At 47.2% G+C, this 17,894-nt stretch overlaps 1 long non-coding RNA gene across 1 annotated transcript in view; it reads right to left on the minus strand.

The window, feature by feature from the left end:
- The window catches only part of LOC141373739 (uncharacterized), a 55,140-nt gene that overhangs the window by 35,274 nt on the left and 1,972 nt on the right, over positions 1 to 17,894 (minus strand). The window contains exon 2 of the long non-coding RNA XR_012380042.1: positions 15,676 to 16,737. This is a non-coding gene — a long non-coding RNA (uncharacterized lncRNA). The remainder of the gene's footprint in view (positions 1 to 15,675; positions 16,738 to 17,894) is intronic.

Genomic DNA, 17,894 nt, shown 5'->3' on the forward strand with positions numbered 1-17,894 from the left:
GGGCAGCCCTCTTCTTTACCATTCTCATCTCTGTTTTCTTTTTCTTTCTTTCTCTCTCTCTCTCTTTCTTTTTAGGATTTTATTCGTTTATTTGACAGAGAGAGAGAGTACAGCAGGGGGAGTGGCAGGCAGAGGGAGAAGGAGAAGCCGACTCCCCACTGAGCAAGGAGCCCGATGTGGGGCTCGATCCCAGGACCCTGGGATCATGACCTGAGCCGAAGGCAGACACTTAACCGACTGAGCCACCCAGGTGCCCCTGATCTCTGTTTTCATTTGCTTGTTTTGTTTTTACTGGTGTGTCCGGACTCAGGGTTTCTGAAAGTAATCTCTACCCACTTTTTCCTTCTTACATTTTCCCTTTGGCAGGTTTCTTGTCTGATCTGGGGTCGGCCCTGTCCTCACTTCCCCTTGCAAGGCAGGCAGTGGGCAGCTGAGTGGCGTGGCCTCCAAGTCAGATCGACTCTTATCTTCCTGAAGTCTATGCTCCTGGGTCAGATTCAGAGAGTTGGGAACAAATTGAAAGCAAGAAGGATTTCCCCGGGGAGGACAGAGTCTCCTGGGCCTGGAGAAAGTTGACCTATTTAGGCTGAACCTGCAGGGGCACAGACAAGAAATGGCTTTATTTTGCCTTCTGTCTTTAAACATACTCAGTTGAATTTCCATTCCTGACTCCTTGCCATCTCAGACTTACTTTTACTTTGAGGGTTGGAAGCATCCAATGCCATTTAATTTAAAATGTCAACCCCGGGACACCTGGGTGACTCAGTCAGTTGAGTGTCCAACTCTTGATTTCAGCTTGGGTGGTGATCTCGGGGTCCTAGGGTCAGGCCCCACATGGGGCTCCATGCTGGGCATGGAGCTTACTTGGGATTCTCTCCCTCTCCCTCTGCCTCTCCCATTCGTGCTCTCTCTCAAATAAATAAATAAATAAATCTTTAAAAAAAATGCCCCCCCCCCCCCAGATTTCATCCTAAATCTCTCCCCTCCTCTCAGATGGAAGCATGGCAAGGAGGAAGCGGTGTGGCCAGTTTCTTTGCTCTGCCCCCATGGCCCCTACACCTGTCTGCCTCGGCAGCAAGGAAAGGCCACCTCCCTCTTGAGTCACGGACAAGACTTCTCAGTGAGCTCTCCCATTGAACGTCTGTCCTCCTCTTTCATCTGGATGTGGACTGAAGGCATAGGGCTGATTTAGCCCTCTCTCAGTTGGATGCCCTTGAGGATGAGTGTGTGGAAGGGAAGGCGGGAGATATAGAGAGAGATGCCCACACACAGGATGCTCTGTGGGGGCCTGAAAGCAGAGAGACTTGCTTCAAACTGCTTGGCATCCTGCATCCTCTGGAGATGGGGCCGTGCCCTAAATCTGTCCTTAGGAGAATTCCCAAGGTACCCAATCTGCTCGGAATTTGAGTCCTTTCCCAGAGAGGCAAGGCTGGCAACTGGAGGCCATAAGCCAGACCCAGTGGCAGGGACAATGTCTTGTTTAGCATGGTGCTGTAAGCAATCTGAATGTCACTACAGTTTGCTGTCACCCCAGTGCTCTTTAGAGTCTGGCCCTAGAGGGCCTCACTCATGTCCACTCACGTCTGGATCCTGGATGCCCGGAGCCTGTGACTCCGCTTGGGAACCTGGACCACAGGCTGTGTTGACCCACATGCACGCTCCCCGATGCTGCAGAGAGACCCAGTCCCGAAGAGGCCATTTGGGGTCAGAGAACAGGAGCTGGTTCACCCCACCACATGTATACCCTGGTGCTTTGTAACCTGGGAAGGAGGAGGACATTCCAGGAGGGAGAGCTCATGTTCTTCACCAGCCAGGAAGATTTGGGGATAGGAGCCAGCAATTAAATTATTGCTTAAAAAAAAAAAAAAGTGACTTTTCTTTGCGTACTTGAGTTGCTCAGAGAAAAAAACAAAAAGGTAGAAGTAACAATTTATCAAGTTATCTTATTTCTCATATCATCTTTCATCCATCCTTTCAAACATCTGTTTTTGTGGTCATCTTCACCATTATTGACAGTCACTGCTTTTAATGAGTGGATTTGTTATCCATTCATTAAAACCAGGTACCTGCCACCTGCCTGTGATTGGGACTTGGGACAAAGCCAAACAAACCATCAAAAAATAAAAATAATGGGGCGCCTGCATGGCTCAGTCAGTTGAGCATCCGGCTCTTGATTTTAGCTCAGGTCATGATCTCAGGGTTGTGAGCTCGAGCCCCGTGCCAGGCTCTGCACTGGGCATGGAGCCTGCTAGAGATCCTCTTTCTCTCTCTTCCTCTGCCCCTCTCTCCACCCCTTTCTTCCTCTCTAAAAAATAAAAAAATAAAATAAAAATAAAAAGTCAAAAACTTCTCTGTCCTGGATGCATCCAAAGCCAGAGGAAGGAAAACATATGATTCTCAGAACCACACCTTGGCCACAAGCAGACACATCCTAAATCCCGGCCAATCCGCTTCTTGAACTGTAGGTTGTTCATCGAATAGCACCTCAATGTGATAGGGATGAACTGGCCCAATGGCCACTATCCCTGCACCCCCAGCTTCCCGTCAGAGGGAGATGGGGGACAGAAAGCATTGAATCAGAACTAGTACCACCCTGCCTGGGCAACAGAGAGAGCCCCTGCTAAAGGCTGGTTGTGTGTGCATATGTGTATGTATGCGTGTGTGACAGTGTGTGTGTATGTGTCTGTGTTATGGATGCAAAGGTGTATGAGTAAGCATGTGCATATAATGTGTAATGTGTGTGCATATGTGTATGAATGCATGTCTGATATGTGGGTATAGGTAGGCATGTATTTTGTGCATGGATGTGTATGTGTGCATGCATTTTGTGTGTGTGTGTGTGTGTGTGTGTGTGTGTGTGTGTGTGTATGAAAGATATGATGCCAAGCCTTGGGAAGAGGTGGGTGGTGGAGAGCAAAATGCTCCTCAGTCCCGAGTCACAAAAATGCAGCCTGGGGCAAAGACTGGGTCCACACCAATAGGAGCAGCATTGTCTTTTTTTCTGTGGTACTAGACCTGGTGGCCTCTGAGAAGATGATACTTCTTTCTACACACTGAGCATCCTTGAGGGGCTGAGGTCCAGCTCCCAGCACTTCTGGAGGGCCTTGCTGGGCACTCTGCTGGCAGTAAAACACAGAAGGGAACCTGGGTGGGAACCCTGGCTGAGAACCCTGGCTGAGAAGGGTTGCCTGCTCAGGAGGCCTGATGGAGGATCTCGTGTGCAAGGGGTCATGAACCCAGGACAGGGAGAGAGGGGTCAGAAATCAATTGCAGGCCTCAAAAGGCTGCCACCTGATGGGGCAAAGGAACACTGGGGCTGCTGGAACCTTCAGCTTTGCTCCTCATTCATCGGGATACTGTCTGAAACTGCCTGACTCATAGGTAATGTTAACACAATAACACCTGCCATAATGCTATTGGGGGGTGGGCAGGGCTCTCCAAAATTTAGTGTCGTAGAACACAGGGTCAAATCACAAGGAAATAACCAAGTGGTCAGAGCGGCCTGTACAGCCAACTGACAACTACTGAACCTGGCTGAGTTTCATGCAGGGTGCATTCCTGCCGTGGGAGAAGGGCTAACATGTCCTCAGACACCCTGGCCTGGCAGAGGCTTGGGTGGGTGGGGTGGGCAGGGAATCTGGGAGGGGCAAGGAGCTCAGTTCCTCACAGGCACTTCTGTGGGATGACCACGATTTTCTGTGGGAGCCCCAGAGCTACCCCAAAGCCTGTGTCCATGATAGACAATAAGATTCTACTTCCTGTTTGCTCCCTGAACTGTCACATGTCACTCTGTGGGAAGGGAGAAAGGAACACACGTCTTTTCCCTGTTTTCCCTCCATGAGACGAAACAAATGCAACATCTGATTTCTGCAAGGCATATCACAGCATGTGGAGGAAGTGAGTCACCCCACTATCATGGGGCAGTCTTGGTTCATAATTTGGTGACCTTGGTCAGGTGAGATGACCTGTAGGAAGGCCCGTGTGAGTCATTAATGGCATCCCCTGCATGTCTTCTTCCAAGTGAGAGGTTGGTTGTCTCTTTGCCTTTGTAGCCTGCAGGGACATCATGAAATTAAGAAACCCAAAGCATAGCAGGTCCAGGGACAAGGGAGGGGGAGAGACCCAGTGGATACATGGGGCTACAAGTCCCCTCCAAAAGACTGAGCAGAGGATGGATGAAAATGCATGTGACATGTCGGGCACAGGTCCTGGCCTGCAGGATATGCCGAGGACATTGAATGCCTGAGGACTTTGGCAGGCTTGGTTCTCAGGCTGAATCTTGCCGTCCCCTACACACCAACCGGCTGAGCAGAGTGGAATGGAGTTGTTTCTACTGGTGGCATAAAATCACAACTTGACTTCCCTTTACCCTTCATGGAGAAAGAGGAAAAAAGTTTAGATACCATTTTTTTTTTTAAGATTTTATTTATTTATTTGAGAGAGAGAATGAGAGACAGAGAGCACGAGAGGGAAGAAGGTCAGAGGGAGAAGCAGACCCCCTGCTGAGCAGGGAGCCCAATGTGGGACTCAATCCCGGGACTCCAGGATCATGACCTGAGCCGAAGGCAGTCGCTTAACCAACTGAGCCACCCAGGTGCCCTAGATTCCAATTTTTAAGATTCCCATTCCAAATTTCAGATGCCATTTAAAACACGTTTCAAAACAATTTTAACTGTATTTACTCCTTTTATAGTAATTTTACAATCTTAAGACTTTAATTAAAAGACACTGAATAGCTGAAGCAATCTTGAGAAAGAAAAAGCTGGAGGCATCACACTTCCTAATTTCAAACTATATTATAAAGCTTCAGTAATCAAAACTGTATGGTATTGGCATAAAAACAGATACATAGATCAATAAACACAACAGACGGCCCAGAAATAAACCCATGCATATACAGCCAATTAATTTATGACAAAGGAGGCAAGAATCTACAATGGGGAAAGGGCAGTCTCTTCAATAAATGGCGCTGGGGAAACTGGACAGCCACATGCAAAATAATGAAATTGGACCACTTTCTTACACCATACACAAAAATAAACTCAAAATGAATGAAAGACTTGAGCCTAAGACCTGAAACCATAAAACTCCTAGAAGAAAATATGGGCAATATGCTCCTTGACATTGTTCTTGGCAATGATTTTTTGGATTTGACAGCAAAAGCAAAGGCAATAAAAGCAAAAATGAACAAGTGGGACCACATCAAAGGAAACCATTAACAAAATGGACCTTGTGGGCTTGTTTGGAGGTTGTAACAGAGGATCACCACTACTTGTATACCCTTGACCCAAGAATGACCCTCCTCTCTCAGGGAAAGTCCCTCTTCAGGAGGGACACATGGAGGGGTGAGGGAGGAAGGGCACACCTGCCCAGCCAGCCAGATCAACCAAATCAACCCTGGTGACCAATGGGGTGACAGATGTCCCAGCCAGATTGCCCTTGCATCCACATCAACAAAATGAAAAGGCAACCTATGGAATGGGAGAAAATGTTTGTAAATCATATATATCCGTTAAGGGGTTAATATGCAAAATATATAAAGAACTCACATAGCATATAATCCAATTTAAAAAAGGGCAGAGATCTCAATAGACACATAGCATATAATCCAATTAAAAAATGGGTAGAGGATCTCAATAGACAGTTTTCCAAAGAAGACATACAGATGGCAAACAGGTACATGAAAAGGTGCTCAGCATGACTCAGCATCAGGGAAATGCAAATCAAAACCACAAGTCCTCACCGTACACCTGTCAGAATGGCTATTACCAAAGAGATGAGAAAAACAAGTGTTGGCAAGGATGCGGAGAGACCAGAAACTCGTGCACTGTTGGTGGGAATGTAAACCGGTGCAGCCACTGTGGAAAACTGTCTGGAGGTTCCTTAAAAAATGAACAATAGAACTATCCTACGATCCAGCAATTCTACTTCTGGATATTTATCTGAAGAAAACAAAAATACTATCTTGAAAAGATATATACATCCCCACGTTTATTATAGCATTATTTACAACAGCCAAGATATGGAAATAATCCATCCATCAGTGGACGAATGGGAAAAGAAAATGTGGTGTGTACGTATACACACACACACACACACACACACACACACACACACACACACCCATGAATATTATTCAGCCACAAAAAGAAGGAAATGTTGCCATTTTCGATAACATGGATGGACCTTGAAGGTAGTATGCTAAGTGAAATAAGTCAGACAGAGAAAAGCAAATACCATATGATATTACTTTTTGAATCTAAAACAAAACCAAACCAAAAAAAACCCCCAAAAACCACAAGCCCCAAAATTGAACTTGTAGATCCAGAGAATAGATGGGTGGTTGCAGGAAGCAGAGGGTGAGATTTAGGCAAAATGGGTAAAGGGAGTCAAAAGGTATAAAGTTCCAGTTATAAAATAAATAAGTCACGGGGATGTAAAGCACAGCATGATGACTATAGTTAATAATACTGTGTAGCATGTTTGAAAGTTGCTAAGAGAATAGATCTTAAAAGTTCTCATCATGAGAAAAAAAGTTTTATAACTACAGATGGTGACAGATATTAACTAGACTTACTGGAGTGATCATTTCATAATACATTCAAATATTGAGTCATTATGTCATATGCTTAAAACTAATGTGATGTTATATGCAATTATACCTCCATAAAAAAATAAAATAGGAAAGAGAAAAAAATACTTTAATCAATCCCAATACAGGATTTGCAGTTACAGGACACGGAGTTACTATCATTATGGGACCGCTGCATTAAATAAGTGATATATTTGAGATGCAACTGCCTCGAGTAAAATCAAAGGATTTTTCAACTGTGCTCCCATTTGAGTTGGTTGCTTTCCTTTGTTATGAGATTACTTCAAGACACGTACACCCAAATGTGGTAAGACATTTTTTCAATCTGACATTATTTCTAAATGGGGATTTCAAACACTTTTCAAAGTCTATCAGCAGGAAATTGATGCAGGAACAGTTTAGAAAGGTGGGTTGGGTGTCAGGAAACCACATAGAAGAGTGTGGCTCCCCAGAAATGTTATGGAAACCTGACAGGAGAAGAGAAGAGGCATAGAGATGGCTTCCTCGAGAGGAACTGGATCCTCTGGCTGAGAGATACAGCTTACTCAAAGTGACCTTGCCCAGAGGGAGCTAGGGAAATAAATACCCTGACCCCACTCTTCCCAGCCCATCTCCTGCCGAGGCTCCCCATTGGCTGAACTCACATGAGCACCAGAGAATGAGGGAGAACTTGGTATGTCCATCTGGGGCAGCCCTCGGGTAGAAAGCAGGAGGAAGAGCAGAAGATAGATCTGGAAGATCATTTGTCAGAGGAAGATTTTCCAATTTTAGAGAGATATATCTGGAGTTGAGAATTGAGTGACCTCTCTTCAGGTGTATAAAATATAAAGGAAATGACATCTAAAGAGGAATTAAAACCTGAATGTATGGTAAACTGAAGAGTTGTAAAAATGCAACTTTGGACTTTTAAGGCTAAAGTATTATTTTATCACCCAAATCGTTTGTAATGTAATAGAAACAAAAATATAATCACATAAAATCCACAATGATCATAATGTCAGTTAATGAGCCCTGTGATCTGGGTACCCACCAGAGCTGGGGGTGTGTATGAGCCTAAGTGCCTCTGACATTCAGGATGAGGGGGGTTCAAGACACTTGCTGTCTGTTACTCAGTCCTAGGCTAACAGTTAATCTGCAGATATTAGATAAGAAGGGGAAACTTTAAAGGCACATGACTGATCCAGCTTTCTCTGGAGCAAGAAGTGAAAACATGGAGTCTTCCCCAGTACCTCACTAGGGCTGGGCTCTGTGGCCAGGAAGGTTTCTAAGACTTGCTCTCCTTTTTGACTCCTGATGGTCAAGATGTGGTGTGACCTAATGCTGAGCCAGCCCAAGTTATGACAACAGCCAAAGGGCGAGGAAGGCCACAGGGAAAGGCAGGATAAGGGAAGAGAAACCAAACAGCCAGGAGACCTGGGCCAAGGCAGGACCACGACCAGATTAAAAAAGACATCAAGATTATCTACAGAGAGAAGCAGGGGCCAGAAAAAATGGAGAACTAGAAAACAGGGAGATGATATTTTGAGACTGTGGGTTTGGGTGGTAAATGTGTTTACTTTAACAACTGCTGATAGGTTGGTTTGGGGCCATCAGAACAAACGCTCACTGCACTTTGAAATACTGACCAACTGTCCGACGATGGAAATGACTTTCAACTCCCTCTTTATTTTTGAAATGAAGACATACTTTATTAAAGAGTTCTAAAGATTTTTTAAAAAATAATATGTGATGAAGCAAAGAAAAGTGTGGTTTTAGAAACAACCCTCAAGCATTTAATTCTGCTTGGGAGTGGAAGTGCATAGCATTCACTTGAAAATATATCTGATTTGGACCCTGGCGGACTTCCAGGCCAAGGTCATGGGGGCCCAAGGAATGAGTGCTGAGACCAAGCACCGAGGAAGTATGACAGTGTCAGGGCTGGAAAAATGGGCCCTGGGTCAGGTGAACATGAGACTTGCTCCCTCCACTTCATGGTGAGTGTGATGAAATGCAGGCAAAAATGCCTTAGGTTTGGGGTACTATCTTTTCTCATACATGTGCCGGGAGTTTTTATTAAAAAATCAGGTCAGTTAATTTGCCAAGAGGAAAACCAAGCAAAATGTTTAGAAGGTATGCAGATCTGAGATACAACATAGGCCATCATTTATGAGAGAAAATTGTATTTGAGAAGATATTCTCCCTGATGTTTGTTTTTTAGGGGAGTGGCTGCTGAATGTGCAGGTAATTGTGAAATTATAAATTCCTATGCCATACGCTACAAGGTCTAGGCTTAAATCAGTCAACCTCTTCTCAGGTGTTCTGAGGCAATATAAGACAAGTAGTTTATAATCTAGTTAGAGAGCAACATGGAGGGATGAGAAAATAACACAAGGCAGAATTTAATAAAAGACTTAATTGCGTCGTTCTGGCTGTCAGTGTGACAAGAGTTCAGAGAAAGGCCAGTGTGGTGTTGACAGGTTCTCAAGAAGTTGGGAAAGATGCCAGTTGGGCCTGGAAGGATGGAGAGAATGTGAACAGTGCAAGAGAAAGAATATGCCATTGGAGGGGTGCGGGCAGTGGGACCACGGACTCAGAGGAAGGAATGCAAACCAAGTACACTGAGCATAGGCCTGGCTGAGGGGTCAGGATCTGCAGGATCTGGAAACATCACTACGCCATCTGAAATAGTTAGTACTAACTCTCAGAAGCCATTGGTTTCTGAAATATTTGGGTCACACGAGAAAGACACTTTTTGTGAATTCAGCCCCACGAGGCACCACCTGGACATCATTCAGAGGCCAGCCCCATTCCTCCCAGAAGCTAGTGGGGATGATCAACAATAATGACACTACCTGTTGCCAGTGAGGACGCTGATGCTAACAATAGCAATTGGGATTGTCAGTCGTTGAAATTTCTTGGTTTATAATTTTTAAAAAAATCACAACTAAGGGGCCTTCAAACAGCCACAGATAGCTTCTTCACTGGTGAATTCAACAAAATATTTGTGGAAGAAACAATACACAGGTCTTCCAGAAAACTGAAGTGAAGGGAATATTCCAAGCCCAATCGATGAGGCCAGCATTACCCTAATACTGAAACCAGGCAAGAATACAAGAAAAGAAACTACAGATGAATATCCCCCATGAGCATAGATGTAAAAATTCTTAACAACATTTAGCAAATTGAATCCAACAATATACTGAAAGGATATTGCCTCATAATTAAGTGGAATTTAACCCAAGAATTCAGGGTTGATTAAACATTCAAAAACCACTCAATCTAATTATCCATATTAAAGACCAAAAAATACTGTATGATGTCCTTAATAGATGTAGAACAAGCATTTGATAGAAACCTTACTTCCATTCCTGACTAAAAATTCTCAGCAAACTAGGAATAGAAGGGAACTTCCTTAATTGGATAAATGGCATCTATTTGATATCACACTCAAAGGGCTGAAGATGAATGCTCTCCCACTGTGATCAGGAATGAGGCTATCTGCTCTCAGGCCTCCCGTTCAGCTCTGCCCTGGAGACAATGGGAAGTGGTTTGCAGTGGTTTGTTCCAAGCGCCCCTTGGTTTGGCCAGTTCTCCTACAGACCTTGCATGGTTTTGAGCTGCAGTCACTTCTAAACAGGTGACAGTTGTGCCCTTTGGGGGTGGAGTTGGTCTAAGGTGTGGATCTTGGGAGCTTTAACTACAAAAATAGCGAAGAATAAGAGTGTTTTGATATTCTTTAGTTGTGATAAAAAAAATCCAAAAGGAGCGCACAACTGGAAATTGCCTTAGCTCCTCAGTAACCATAGCCCTAGTGGCCCCACATCTGAACCCCTTTCTGGGTTTGGGAACCCCGTCCCTCGACAAAAGCTGAAAGTGCCAGATCCTCATTCTCCAAGTCTCCCCTGCTGCTAGGGTCTGAGCCTGGGTCACAGGCTTCATCCACCCAACGGCCCAGCCCAGACCCTGATGCAGGGGGCATGGCAAGCAGGAGGCTGGTGGAGGTGGTGGCAGCCACCTGCCCTGCCCAGCCATACAGGACGTTGGGGGTGTGTGCTGCCAAGCAGTGAAGTGGCTGGCCCACAGTGACCCGAGCACCACCTTGCCCTTGGTTCCTTCTGGACTCTGACTGTTCTGCCGGCTCAGCCCTGCTGCCTGAGTGAAGTAACACCACTCTGGGGCAAGAACTCCTCTTGCCAATTTCTCCCGGTCATTTCCCACCTGCCCTTCCTAAGCCTTCAGCTGGTCAGTGTCCTTGCTCCAATTCAAGCCCTGCATTTGAAGCCGTGTGTCCATGGCACACACGTCTGAGTCTGTGGTTTAGCATCCATCCAGAGCTGGTCCTGGGCTTGGCCCAGGAAGATGCCAGAAAAAATGTGAACAAAGGACCTCTCCTCAAATAGCAGTGTGGATATGGTCATATGAACACCATGAAACATTATATACACATTTTTAAGTGGCATAGGTCCAACCTCAACTCATGGAATTTCATAAAATGGCCAAGACGTTTATAGATGAAAGTGGTCTTAAATCAGTACTGCTTCAAAGTGAGGACGTCATGGACCAGAACACCTGCATGCTTCACCTGAGGTCTCACTTGGGTGTGATTGTTGCCATGCTAATGGCATTGTTGCCTTGCTAATGACATTTATTTGACAAACATAGTTATATTACCAAGTTCAATAAAAAAATTTCTCGATCATTTGAAATAATTAGAACTCTCCCTTGCTGCTGGTGGGAAAGTAAATTGGTACCATCACTTACCAAAACTATTTGGCAGTATCTACTAAGCCATACCCTAGGATCCCACAGTTCCATTCCTGGTATAATCCGAAAGAAATGTGTACATACGTGCACCAAAAGATATGTACAATATTCATAGCAGCTTCCAAGGGCCCTGAGACAAGCTGAAGATCCAGCAGCAGAATGAATACGGGTGGTACGTTCTCACCATGGGGAACCATACAGCAATGAGAACAGAGCACTGCTACAGGGCACAAAGGTGAATGTCACCGAAGAAGAGAGACCCAACAGAAATACAGTGTGCATGACTGCATTTACAAGAACTTCAGGGCGAAGCTCTGGTGTTAGGAGCCAGGACAGTGGTAACCACTGGGGAGGAGAAGAGATTGGCAATGGGCATAAAATGAGGGCTTTTGGGACATCTGGGGGGCTCAGTCGTTAAGCGGCTGCCTTCGGCTCAGGTCAGGATCCCTGGGTTCTGGGATGGAGCCTCACGCCGGGCTCCCTGCTCAGTGGGGAGTCTGCTTCTCCCTCTCCTTCTGCCCCTCTCCCTGCTCATGCTTGCTCTCTCTCTCTCTGTCAAATAAATAAAAACCTTTAAAACAAAACCAAACAAAACAAACATACAAACAAAAACAGGGGCTTTTAAGGTGCCAATCATGTTCTGTCTCTTGTCCTGGATTACCAATGTGCTTACCTTGTAAAAATTCATCTGACTGGACACTTAATGATTCTTATACTTTTTGTGTGTGAATTATGCTTTAATAAAATATTTTTTAAATGTCTGAAAACTTAGGTAAACAAGATCAGTGAATTTATTTTACAGATAAGGAAACTGAGGCCCTAAAGCTACAAGACTTAAAGTCCTTAATCAGTCAGACTGAATCTTCCAAAGTCCACACATGGAAGCACATGCCCTGGATGCCCACTCTGGCCCCACCAGGGCCTCATTCACAGACAACTGTAATGATTTTAGACATACTTCTAATACCTTTGTGGATCCATCACTTTAGTCCACAGCATATTAGAAACAGAAAATATTCTAAGTATATGATGTGCTGGGAGAGATGTCTGAAGCCAACTCTTTAATGGCAGAAATGAAAATCAGAAGGCAAGAACTCAAATTGCACATTGGTGCAGGGCCATTTAGTATATGGAAAATGCATCATACACCAGTTTGGGGTTTTTGTTAAAGATTTATTTGAGAGAGAGAGAGAAAGAGTGTGATGGGTTAAGGGGAAGAAGGAGAGAGAGAATCTTAAGCAGGCTCCACACCCAGAGTGGAGCCCGATACTGGGCTCGATCTCACAACCCTGAGATCATGAGCTCCGCTGAAATCAAGAGTCAGATGCTTAACTGACTGAGCCACCCAGACGCCCCACCTCACACACCAGTTACAGCTCATGAGAACTTGCTTGTATTAGAGCAGAGTACAAATGTTCAGATGTTTAATTCACTGATGATTCCCGGTCCTTATGAAAAGTTCAGATTCTTAGGGCATGTGGGTGGAACCAAATAGAACATTTCAAAAAGAGCTCCACAAGAGTCGGGGAGTTGCTAAGGTAAGAGGCCAAAAGCCACCTCTGCACACAGGTCCAGGGATTGGGCTGAAAGGAGCCATGCAGGAATGAAGCCAGGCCGGGGGGCTGGGGGGCTGGGGAGGTGGCCCTCCAAGAGCCCTGAGAGATGTGGGATAGAGGACAGGGCAGCTGGGCTTGGTCAGAACCCATCCAAATGCCCCAGTGAGAGTTAAAGGAAAGATGGAGATCAGTCATAGGGCATCAGAAGTAGTTGGAGACTTTTTTAAAAAAGATTTTTATTTATTTGAGAGAAGAGAGAGAACTAGCGGAGGAAAGGGCAGAGGGAGGGACAAGCCAACTCTCCACTGAGCAAGGAGCCCAATGCGGGGCAGGGCGGAGCTCCATCCCAGGACCCCAAGATCATGACCCGAGCCAAAGAGAGACGCTTAACCAACTAAGCCACCCAGATGCCCCATAAGTAGTTTGAGACTTTATAGAATGAATGGTTTTCTAAGAAACTGAGAGCACAATCACAGGTTCCATTTCTTGCTCTTTGACACAAGCCTGGCTTCCCTGGACAAAGCGTGGGAGTGGGAGGTGGAGGGGAAGGGGGATGGGCCCACAGGCCTCTGGTCCTCTCCACTGTACTACTAGAGAAGAAGGTGGCTGACACTAGCCTTTTGCTCAGAATAGGTGGCCCTCCCTTGGCTGGCCAGGCCCTCTTCTGGCCCTGCCCCCTGTTCCCAGGGCTGAGGCACGCTCTGGGAACCAGACTGGTTGGTTCACCTGCCTTGGGGCAGGAGCAACGTCTTGTGAGGACATGGAGTGAAGGGCACCATGAAGGAAGTCTCAGCTTCTCAGAGTATTTGCAGGATTTTTTTTTTAGCTTAGAAAATGAACATCTCCGAGCCTCCATGCCATCTCTGTCTTATTCCACAAGGCAACTGTCCCCAGGGCTTTTTGGACTGACTTTTTCCAGTACTTTCTCAAAGTGCAAGTACAGCTGGTGGAAACACAGTGTCACAGGTGAACAAAAACAAACACAAATCAACAACATGGCAGCAGAGTTAGGAACCATGGTGGGAAAAATCGAAGCAGGCTGACAATTTAAGCAGGCAGGTGTTGTCATAGCGTGGGGATTAGCAAATTTGAGGTTTAGGGAGAGCAAAATAGGGAGGGAATCTCAGAGATGGGAGAATTATAGTAATTACAATTGTTTTCTTTCTCTATGGTATGCACAGAGTGTTAAAATAATAATTCATTTTAAGTAATGGGTAGGACCTCTGTTGAGAGAGGAGGGAAGGACCAGTGCTCAGAGGGGCGATGTTCACTAGGGTGGGTTACATGGACAAGGAAAATACTATCCTCGGAGCGTGATCCTGGGACTCAGAATTAAAGGTCAGCACCCCACTATTTAAGAAAATCTTTGTCAGCCTTTTAGGGCCATATTTGTAATGTTAAATTAGTGTTTACATAAGAAGCCTGGACTTAAGAAGTAAGTCCAGCAACCATACGGGCCCTTGAAACTATTTTCTCTCATTCAGAGTTTGCAAAGCAATATTAACTGCTGAGGTCACACTCTGGAGAGGAACTGTGTGAGCCTCGGTCCGCCAGGTGTGGCTGTGCAAGAAGCACAAAACCTGAGTCAAAGGGTTGCCCTTCACACAGTGGTGATGTTAAAGGTGTATCCTGGGGGGGGGGGTGCTGTGGCCGACCTGCCCGTGGGGATGCAGGTAGCCGTGGCTGGCCCTCGGCACTGCCAGCAAGTTTCTCACGAAACTGGTAAACACCGGCCTCTCCGAAGTCTCCTATGACTCTTCCCAAGCCTCTGCCCCTGTCCCGTCACCTAGAAGGTGACACTACCTCCCCTTCACTGAGAAAACCCGGGCTGAGAGATGGAAATCACAGTAACTTCCTGTCACCATCTCCAGAAATGGGTCTCCACCTCATTGGCCTCTTCCTTTCCCAGCTTTCTCGTGACTCGAGCTCCTTCTTTGATACCTTCTCAGGACTGGGACCTCAGTAAGGGTGAGTCCCTGCACCGCACTTGTGCACCGAGCAAGGAATCTATGCAGACAGGGATATGTGCCCACCTGGGTCCACACCGCCCCTCTTGTAGAACATGCTCTGGGTGCTGGGGACCCCATTATCTCCTGCCCAAATGGCCCTGTGGGCCTTCCCCTGGGCCCATTGTGTATAACCCCAGGCCCAAGGTATGGTAAAGAGGAAGCTGTTTATGAGGGTGGGGGAGAAGATGGATGACGTTGAATGTCTGGGTTGGGGTTTCCACATGGGTGTACACGATGCCTCAGGGTGCCCAGTGGAGCAAGGGCTGAAAGGGGCAGGTCAGCCATTGGAACGACCCTCCCCATGTGACCACATCTGGAGCAGAACTCCCAGCACTCTGAGAATACTACATCCAACTCTGGCCTTCTGAGTTAGGAAGGTATGTTTGCCAAGACAGAAGGGTTGAATGCATTCTGTCCTACAGTCTAGTAGCTTGATTTGTACATTGAAATCTCAAGATAATACGGTATGTAGGCCTCCAGGTGTATTCTTGCCCCGGACCCTGCAAAGGTTGGCGTCAGGCCTCTTCTCAATTACTCATTTTTTCCTGCTTTGAAATATTTCCATGCAACCGTCAGGGGAAAAATAAGCAAATAACTATGTGAACAGAGCTCCCTCCCTCCCAGCCCTCACTGCCCTGGCTCTCTCCTTCTAGACAATGATTGTTTAAATAATGAGGCACTCAGCAGATCATCCCCGAGGGCCTAAGGCTCAAAATACAGTGACGAAGAAGAAACTGTCTCTGCCCAAATGTGCCTACAACTCACAGGCACTTACCACACCATGTCGGCCGATCTGTGATGGAGGAAACGCGGCCCCACAGTTCAGAAAATGCACTGCACACTGTGCCGCGTCTTGCGGCGGCTGTGAGGTGGGGAGCTTGAGGGTCTTGACTGTAGCTTCAGAGTTTCTTCACATCACCAAGGAGGCCCGCATGGACTGGAGCAGCCACGGTTTACACGGTGAGCAGTGACGAATCACACTTGACACAAGTTACCAAGGGAAGATGCGCAGTGTGTCTTCCATCCAGTAGCGTGATCCCAGGTGTCCGCCTTGTTTCCCGAGATTTTCGAGATGGTAACATTTGTGTATCAAACGACATGGGAGAGCTTAACAAGTATATTATTCATTTTTAATCATTAAGTCGTTAACAGGGAGCAAGACTCCGGCTGAGGCTGCTTAAGTGGCGGGCCCCAGGGAGGCCATCAGCCGTCCAGGGGAGGCTCCAGCAGCTCTTCCCAAAGGAAGTGTGGCACGGGAGAGGGACACAGGAGCCGCAGGTGCCAGCAAGGAGGCCGGACAGGGAGTACTGGAGAAGTGTCATACCGCAGCGGAGGTGAGCGGCGCCCCGCAAGGTCTCAGGAACAGCCAGGGAGGGGACTTGGGGAAGGCCCTGCCTCAAGGCGCAGGCCAGCAGAACGTGGCTCGTCGGTGTTCATCCGTGTCCAGCAACAGGCACGCGAGCGCGAGCTACACACGCCGCTGATGTGCGGCGTCCCTGCACGTGCCCTCGCGGCCCAGCCCGCGCTGGGGGGGGGGGGGGAGGGGGGGGGGGGGAGGCGCTGCCGAGGGGGGAGGCGCACGCCGGCGAGGATTCTGCCCAGCCCACGGCCTCCGCTCCCTCCCGTGGCCATCCTCCCACCTTCCGCTCACTCTCCCTGCGGTCACCCTCTGTCGGTGCTCTGCCACCCAGTGCTCCAGGACTCTGGCAACTGCCCACAGGGGCTTTATGTTCAGCCGAGAAGACCAGTCGAATGTCTCTCTTCCTGCGTATGTCCTTGTCTCCGTCCTCAGCGCCCGGCATGGAATGCGCAGTCGACGCGTCCTAGACGACCGACGCTGAAAGAAACGCGAACAAGCGGTTTTAACCAGAACGGAGGGGTAGGGGAGGCTGAGAAAAAATCGCCTGTCAGCCAAGATAGGAAGGGTGGGTGGGAGTCAATGAGACAGAGGTGGGCCGCTGGGGGAGAAAAGCGGCTTCCAGGCCCGAGCAGGAGCGATCTGTGTCAAGGCCATGAGGGAGGAGGGAGCCTAGTGGGCCTGTGGAAGGGACCGAAGTGAAAACTGAACTGGAGGGCGCCTGGGGGGCTCAGTTGGTTAGGCGTCTGCCTTCAGTTCGCGTCATGATCCCAGAGCCCTGGGATCGAGCCCCATATCGGGTTTCCTGCTCAGGAGGGAATCCTGCTTCTCCCCTCTCATGCTGTTTCTCTCTCTCTCTCAAATAAATAAATAAATAAATAAGTAGATAGATAGATAGATAGATAGATAAATAATCTTTAAAAAAAAGAAAACCGAACTGAAATGTGGAGAGCTGAGCAAGAGGCAAGGCTGGAGAGATGGATGGGCAGGTCTCCGAAGATCTTTGGAACCATGTTATGGACACTGAACTTCTTTCTAGGAGACACAAGAAGCCACTGAAGGGGTTCAAGTAGAGGGCATGATCTAAATATGGATATTTGCGTTGTCAAAGAGGCCACCGGGCACCGCCAATGGTGACTGGGTTGGAGGGACTGGAGGTGGAAGTGGGGAGACAAGTAAGGTGATGTGGGAACCTGAGAGACAGAGGAAGGCTGCCGTGGGTTACAGCCTGGAGGTGGATGAAGGAGGGGAGGCAAGGGTGACTCCCAGATTGCTGGTTTGCACAACTGGTGTATAATGGTGGCATTTGCTGATAGGAAAAAGGAGGAACATCTTTTAGAGGATCAGGGAGGATGATGAATTGTTTTTGCCATTCTGGGTGTGAGATCCTGTAAGCATCCTGAGTTTATATCTGGGTATGCATCTTTGGAGGAAGACTCACGTAACAGAAGCCAATCCGAAAGCGGTCTGCATTTGGATGGTACCTGAGGCTCAATGAGTTGGAGAAACAGCTGGGGAAAGTGCAGACAGAAGAGGGCAGAGAGACTTTGACCAAGCACTGAGAACTGTCAGTGCCTATGGAGCCAGCAGGGAGACCTTGGCTCATCATTAGAATCACCTGGGAAACTTTAGTAATA

The sequence above is a fragment of the Callorhinus ursinus genome, unplaced genomic scaffold (assembly GCF_003265705.2).
Source record: "Callorhinus ursinus isolate GAN/ISIS: 27379988/994484 unplaced genomic scaffold, GSC_fseal_2.0 scaffold11, whole genome shotgun sequence".
NCBI classification, from domain to species: domain Eukaryota; kingdom Metazoa; phylum Chordata; class Mammalia; order Carnivora; family Otariidae; genus Callorhinus; species Callorhinus ursinus.